Source organism: Juglans regia, chromosome 12 (assembly GCF_001411555.2).
Source record: "Juglans regia cultivar Chandler chromosome 12, Walnut 2.0, whole genome shotgun sequence".
Taxonomy (NCBI): domain Eukaryota; kingdom Viridiplantae; phylum Streptophyta; class Magnoliopsida; order Fagales; family Juglandaceae; genus Juglans; species Juglans regia.
The window spans coordinates 10786603-10794439 of NC_049912.1; the positions used below are offsets into that span (position 1 = coordinate 10786603).

The 7837-nt window shown below is 36.7% G+C and overlaps 1 non-coding gene across 1 annotated transcript; it reads right to left on the reverse strand.

Moving 5' to 3' along the window:
- Window positions 1-3671: 3671 nt before the first annotated feature.
- LOC118344122 lies at window positions 3672-3778 on the reverse strand. Its single transcript, XR_004797887.1, has one exon. It is a non-coding gene; the product is annotated as a small nucleolar RNA R71 (small nucleolar RNA).
- Between the last annotated feature and the right edge of the window lie 4059 nt (window positions 3779-7837).

Here is a 7837-nt window from a genome sequence, read left to right on the forward strand (position 1 = left end):
ATCAAGTATCATCTAGGGAAAGTCAATTTGGTTGCCAATGCTCTAAGAGCATTGGCAATAGACTAGCCAAATGCCAATGCAAGTCCAAACTTTAGCTAGATGTGAGAAAAAGCCTCCATATTGGACTAGCCAATGGTCCAAAGCTTAAGACTTGATGAATAGTAAATCTTAAGTCCTCTCCAAATATGGCTAGCTACTATTCACAATGGAAAGCAATATTTAATTATTTGATCACTTCCCTCTCTCTTTGAATGGTAAAATATGCATGGGATGCACATTATTTCTACTGATTGATAGAGTAGACACATTATTTCTACAAAGCATGAAGATCTAAGAAATATATAAATTGTATTTGTAAAAAATAAAAAATAAAAAATATTATATTATATTATTATTTTAGCTTTATAATGGCTAGTCCAATGTGGACTCACCTAAGCAAAAATTGATATTATAGCCAAAAATTAAGATTCTAGCAAAATTTTAGACTTGGCAATGGCTAGACCATTGCCAATGCTCTAAGTGGAAAGTCTCAAGTGGAGGATGTAGATGAATCATCAGAGATGGATTCTCTCCTCAGTGGGATGAGTAGGTTGTTATTAGGAAGTAAACAACATGAGGAGTTCTTGCAACAATGTGAGTGAAAAGGGTGATGGACTAAGATGATTTAAAAGTATGGCAAAGAGAGGATCCGAAATTGATGGATATTCGGCAGAAGATCTGGAAGGCGAAGGGACCCATGCATTTAAGTTTTAGTAGGAATGACACCCTACTGTATAAGGGTGAAAGAGTGGTCCAGACAAATTTAGAGATCAAGGAAAGGATACTCGACGAGGCTCATTCAATGCCATACTTAGCACTCCCAGGAAGTACGAAAATGTATTGGGACTTGAAGAAAAATTCTTGGTGAGAAAGGATGAAAGAGACATCACCCACTCTATCGAAAGATGTTCTACTTGTAGGTAAGTGAAGGTAGAACATCATAGACTTGCCGGGAATTTGCAACCCCTACCAATTCCATAATGGAAATGGGATGATATTACCGTGGACTTTGTAGTCGGTCTGCGAAGAACCCCAAGTGAAAGGAACTCAGTATAAATGATCTTGGATTGGTTGACCAAGAGTGCTCATTTTCTTCTAGTAACTAAAATGGATTCCCTAGGGAAGTTGACTTGAATGTACGTCAAAGAAATAGTTCATGGAGTTCCTAGAACTAGTGTAGGATTGAGATCCAAGATTTACATCCCATTTTTGGAAGAGTTTGCAAGCAACGATGGAACTAGATTGAGGTTCAATAATGCATATCACCCACAAACAAATGGGCAGCCGGAACGAACCATCCAGACACTAGAGGACATGTTGAGGGTGTGTACCTTGGGATTTATGGACACTTGGGAGTTTTATATACCTCTCATTGGGTTCACCTACCACAATAGCTACCAGGCGACTATCCAAATGGTGCCCTATGAAGCTTGATAAGTGTTATTTTTATGTAATTTTCACTCTTTTATTTATAAAAAGTGTCATTTTCCTTTCAATACTATTGATTTTATTTTATTTCTACACATTTTTATTTATTTTCTTGGATTTGAAGGATTGAGAAGATTTAGTGCAAAAGGAGAGCATTTTGGTACAAAAGAAGAGAATACGGATCCAGACTGATGAGAGGTAGCGAGATCAAAAGAGAGTTGATGAGATTTGGGCGAGGAGGCTTGTCCCGTGGGCATTAAAGAAATCTTTCTCGCCCAAAGGCGAGAAGATTTACCTCTCGGTAGGCGAGGAGAAGATCTTGCGTTCATTTGTGACTTCCACGCCAGTTATATTCAGCGCACACGGTATCTACTTGGTGGGTAATTCCTCCTGATCGGGATCAATCTGCTGTTGACCACCAAATCCAAGTTCCGAAATCAATCTATTGGCAACCAAATTCTCTCGAATTCCGCAATTCAAGCCGCATATTACTGAATCTTCCATTTTAGATAATCCCGTCATTCTTAGGATAATTTCCTTTTATATTAACATTTATCTTTATAAATTATTTTCTAGATTTTTAGGCTAGATTGTAGCCCCAGTTATCTTGTTTCCATATTTGAATTTTGAATCTATTTAATCTCAACTTGTGGGATGAATAGGTGATTCGAGTTCTGAATCAGAGTTGAGAGTTTTTATGTTTTAGAGTTTGAGTCTGAGCTTAGAGTTCCAATTTTTATTATTGAAGTGTTCTTTCGAGAAGGTGAAACTGGAAGGCAAATGCGAGAGCCGAATGCTTCACCAACCGACTTGAACAAAGAACATCAGTTTTATTCTTTTTTTTTTTTAATTTCATTATGAACTAATTCTATTTTCTAGAACTTTGATGTAGCCTAGCACTGAACATACAGTTTATATTTCAAATTATTTTATTTACAATATTTTCATGATTTAGTGTTTATTTCTTGTTTTTAATGCTTACAATTTTCTACCTAACTATTATTCGATATATTGAATCACAATGAGACTGAGAAGTGATTTGTCATTAAAGCTCTAGGATTAAATACCATTAGTTGAGTGAAAGCAAAGATGCTTTACAGCGACTAGCATAATTCTCAAGAAAATTCCAAAGAACTTAATAAGTCTTAAATTAGTTAAATTCACACAGAGATATGGAGTTATTAGTTGAAGATATTTTTGGTATTGTTCGAGAGAAAATATTGAATAGTTAAGAGATTTTTATTATCAATTTGGGATAATTGAGATTCTATAATAAGGAAGAATAAACTGTGTGAGATTTGCTATGTGAAGTCAAATGCTCTTAATCTATTCTCATTATTTTTAAAATCTTAATTTTAATGTTCTTTTTTTCAGTTTAATTTAGATAAATCATTCTTCAAATTTCAGTTTTCGAAATAGTAATTAATTTAGTCAATCTTAATACTAAATAATATAATTATTCCATGTGGGTACGATAACCGATTTCTTTAAAACACTTTATTACTTGTTATGATTCTGTACAATTGCAGATTATATTTTTAAGCGAACAAGTTTTGGGTGCCGTTGTTAGGGAATATTTATTTGTTATTGATATTAATACTAGCTAGATTTTTATTACTTTGGATTTTTTCTTTTATTTCATTACAAAAAATAAAAAGATTTAATTTTATCTCAGTTTGATCTTTTTCTTTTCAGGAATCAGAAGTGTATGCGCCGAATTAAATCGTTAGAGCATCCGCTTTTCGATCCCGAGATTGAAAGGACCTTACATCGGATCAATAAAGTGAAAAAGAAAGAGGTCGCTGCCTGTAAAGTTAATATGGTCGACCAGGAGAACAAGGCATTAAGAGGCTATGTGATGCCCTCGGTCAATGGTTCGACGTCCAATATAAGGCGACCAGCTGTACAAGCCAATAACTTCGAGATCAAGCCGGCCATTATTCAAATGATCTAACAAACCGTCCAGTTTGGGGGGCTGTCGCACGAGGATCCTAATGTCCATATTGTAAGTTTTTCTGGAAATTTATGATACTTTTAAACACAACAGAATGACAGATGATGCAATCTAAATGAGACTTTTTCCTTTTTCACTTGGGGAAAAAGCAAAAGCTTGGTTGAATTCTCTGCCAGCCAGAATCATCACCACATGGGGGGAGTTAGCACAAAAATTTTCACCAAAGTATTTCCTTCCGGCCAAGATAGCGAAATTAAGGAATGATATTACTACCTTCGCTCAATTTGAGGGTGAATCATTGTATGAGGCGTGGGAGAGATACAACAACTTATTGCGCAAGTGTCCACAACACGACCTCTCGGCCTGGCTTCAAGTACAAACATTTTACAATGGTTTGAGACCCACCAATCGATCTACAGTTGATGCGGCCGCTGAAGGAGCATTAATGAGTAAGACCGATGAAGCTACCTATGGACTTCTAGAAGAATTGGCATCCAACAATTATCAATGGTTTGTAGAGAGAGCAATGCCAAGAAAGGCGGCTGGAGTTTTTGAACTTGAGATCTCATTAATGCGGCAACACGCCTCATCGAGGCTTTCACTAGTGGACAAACGACAACGCAGGCACAGGTTCCACACCCGGCTGCCTTTGATCGCTTCTACAAACAGCACCCTCCGTTGTTTGATGGCAAGGGTATTGAAATAGATGCCGACAATTGGCTCGAACGCCTCGAAAAGATCTTCAGTGTGATTTCGTGTACGGAAGAGCAAAAGGTGGAGTTTTCAGTTTATAATCTGGCCGACGTAGCTAACGGGTGGTGGAAGGCCACTCGTGGACTCCTTCAGCAGGAGTTGGGATCAACTACCCCGATCACTTGGAACAAATTCAAAGAGGTCTTTAATGATCGATTCTTTCCGTTATCTGTCTGAGAGTCGAAGGCCAGAGAGTTTGCTGATCTGAAGTAGGGAGTGATGACAGTGAGGCAGTATGCCTCTAAATTTGTAGAACTATCAAGGTTCACCCCCCATCTGGTCCTTACTGAATCACTAAGGGCTGAAAAGTTCGAGCTAGGTCTGAATCCTAGGATTATGGACTCTCTCCTTGCACTGAAAATAAGAAAATTTGCCGACCTAGAGGATCAAGCTGTGATTCTAGAGGAAAATCTACGCGTTCGAACGGGAGAGTTTAATTAGAAGAAAAGGCAATTTCAGGCCTTTGAGTAGAGTAAAGGCAAAAGCCCGATGTATAGCCAAGCGCCCAAGCCCCTTCAGATGGTCAAGGCCTCTCAGCGCAGTATAGTGACACCTCGTCATGTTTGCCAAACCTGTGGCAAGCTCCATGCCAGAAAGTGTCTGATGGGAACCAACACCTACTTCAAGTGCGGTAAATGTAACAGCCCGCTAGAAATTCATTGAAGGAATTTCTATTGACTTTAGGAATCTCGTGAAAATCCCATAAGTTTTTACGAATCGACCTATTGCATAGGTTTTAGTCTGTCAACATAGTCAGTGTTATCACTCACTATGCTGCTAGAAATGTGAGTTTTATTTATTTGAGGTGGTTAGAAGTGTCAGAATGCATTATGGTCTACGCCATTACACTCAGTGGATTATTTAGGATTTTATGGCACAATATCCTATTTTCATAATTCCGGACGAAACGTCTGTTGGAAATTGTGAAATTATTTTTAGGGGCACTTCGAGGTTGAATTTCGGTATAATATTTTCACTGTAGGTTAATATGAATATTTAGGAATTTTTAGTGTTAAGTTTATGATTCACTTTTTCGAAGTGAATAGTAACCTCGGTAAGCGCACCTATTGCAGTGTTTCGAAATCACAGTGTGGAATGTCCAAATTGGATTAGAGAAGTTTTATTTGGACACTTGGCAAGATCTTAGCCACACTTAGTGAATAATATTAGACACTTGGCACCATGAGGAATGTTTGTTGGATTTGAAGGAATCAAGGTGTGAGATCATGCCACTTAAGCAAAACCTTGTTTCATCTGCTCAACCAAATTGTGCCAGATCAAAGAGGTTTTCAATCCTAGTGAAATTATAAATGGTGGGAATCCAATCGAAAGCCCAAAAGCATGGTTGAAATCGAAACCCTAAATGGTTTCCCCAAAACCCTAAAGTTGGCCTCTAAACATTTTCTAATCCGATTTCTAGCATTGTGTTTAATCACTTGATTAAATCACTTCCACATGCTATTAATCCTTCAAATTTGTGTTAGAACATCATTATCCAACCTTGTTAACCTTGAAAAATTGATTGACCAAGTGATATTGGATTTGGGCTTGATAGCAACCCAAACCCTCTTTAAACCCCAAATTTTAGGCCCATTCGGTTTAGGCCCTTTAAGGCCCACGAATTTGGTCACCATAGGATTGCTTCATGGCTAAGTTTTGTACCCCCACTTGGCTGGCCAGATCTGTACAAGAAGGTCCTAGAAGGTTCTAGAAAGACAAAGCAAAAGGGCCACCTCACTCTTTCACTCTCACACTCCACCTTGAGAAAAGATCTTGGTCTGATTTTTATGAGAAGAAAAGGCCAACACTCAACCATTCATTCAGTCCTATCACTTTACATAGCTTGTGTAAGAAGCTCTTCAGTCCACTTCCCACGAAAAGCAGCTCTCCTTTACACTTTTCCTTCATAGAACACAAAAGACACTCTCGGACAGTTTTTCATACCTCTTTTGAACGCCTATTTCGAAGATTTTGTAAGTGTTTTCTCGCCAAGATTCCTTCATGAAAGTTCTTTCTTTTGGAGTCTAGTTTACGTGGATAACTTATTCTTTCCATTTGGAGATCATTTGATTGGTCAAAAGTTGTTTAGACCCCGGAAAGGTCATTCTGGGCGATAAACTGGAGAGTGTGTTATATTTTGGAGTTTTTGACCAAGCTAATGAATAGATCTTGGTCCGAAATTTTTATGGAGTACTGTTAACATGTGTATATGATTATTGGTTGAGGATTTGTTGCATGATTAAAAGTTTTGGTGAAATATTTTCTTAGGTCTAGAAACTTAGAAACTGGAAGAGGAAAAACAGTTTCTGTTTTGAGAAAGTTTAAATCTTTTATGGTTTAATCTTATTCCAATGGCTTTGATATTTTTATTGGAAGATCCTAAGAATCTTATATACATGTTAGAATGTTATTTTGAAGATATTTGATGTTAGTTTCGAACATATGAAATTTTATGGAAGGAGATATTCGGTTAGGCCAAAGTGATGATGTTCTTGGCTAAATTTATGTTTTGGTTGATGTTTACCCATGTGATCTTGAGTTTGAAGCTTGGATCTGTTTTAGGACACCTTTTTGAACCATGTGATGTTTTGGTTTGAAGATCACTTCTTTATAAGTCATGGATCAAGAGGTTGATCAAAACAAGTTAGAAACAAAATTCTGTTTTGAACTTTGAAGAGAAACCAAAAAGTTTCAAGTATGGTTTTAGTGATTTTGATGACTTTTGTTCATGATTCAAAACATGATTGTTCTTAAGAATATGTTATGAGTGTGGTAGAAGAAAAATTTTGGTTTAATCTTGAGTTTCGAGATTTGAAAGAATTACAACAAAAAGCAAAGGAAATAGCCTTGTAAGCTTCGGCCATATAGAGTTTTGATGATTGTGTTTAGTTTTAAATTTTTCTGAATTGATTTTTGAGCTTAGGACAAAATTTACATAAGGTATGTAAATTTTGGTGATTTATGGAGTTAGGATGCAAAATCCTTATGTTAGGGGTAAAATGGTCATTTTCCCACATGTAGAGGGTAAAATGGTAATTTTACTCTAAGTTGATATTTTTTCCATATTCATAATTGTCAGTGATTAAGTTCTAATTTTTAGAAATCACTACTTTCAGTTTCCCGTGATCGCACTTGAGTTTTGCCTCGAAGCGCGAAGATCGAGGTAAGTTAGCTTTTAACTTACTATCAATTTAATGTGTATGTGTGATAAGTAAGGGAACCAAATTGTATGTATGCATGTTATCATATGTGCCATGCCAAGTCATTACATATTTATCTGTTACACAGAATTTATTCTGTCATGAATTATTCATCTGTTACACAAGATATTCTGTCACGTATTGCTATACATGCTATACATTGCAAGTATGTCATGTTAAGTTAAGTATGCCATCTGTTACATGTATTTCTTGTCATGTAATATTCATTGTCACATGTTACGCCACGCTAAGAAATGTTGTCTGTTATATGGTATGCCATGTTACGAAATGTTGCATGTTACATGTATGACATGTTATGAAATGTTCTCTGTTACATTTATGTCTCGAAGTATGTCATGTCTATCGTCCTACGTTCATGTCACGTTATGTTACGTCAAGATTTCTGTCTTTTATGTCACGTTCATGTTACGTCACGTTACGAAATGTCATGTCTGCCAGTTAA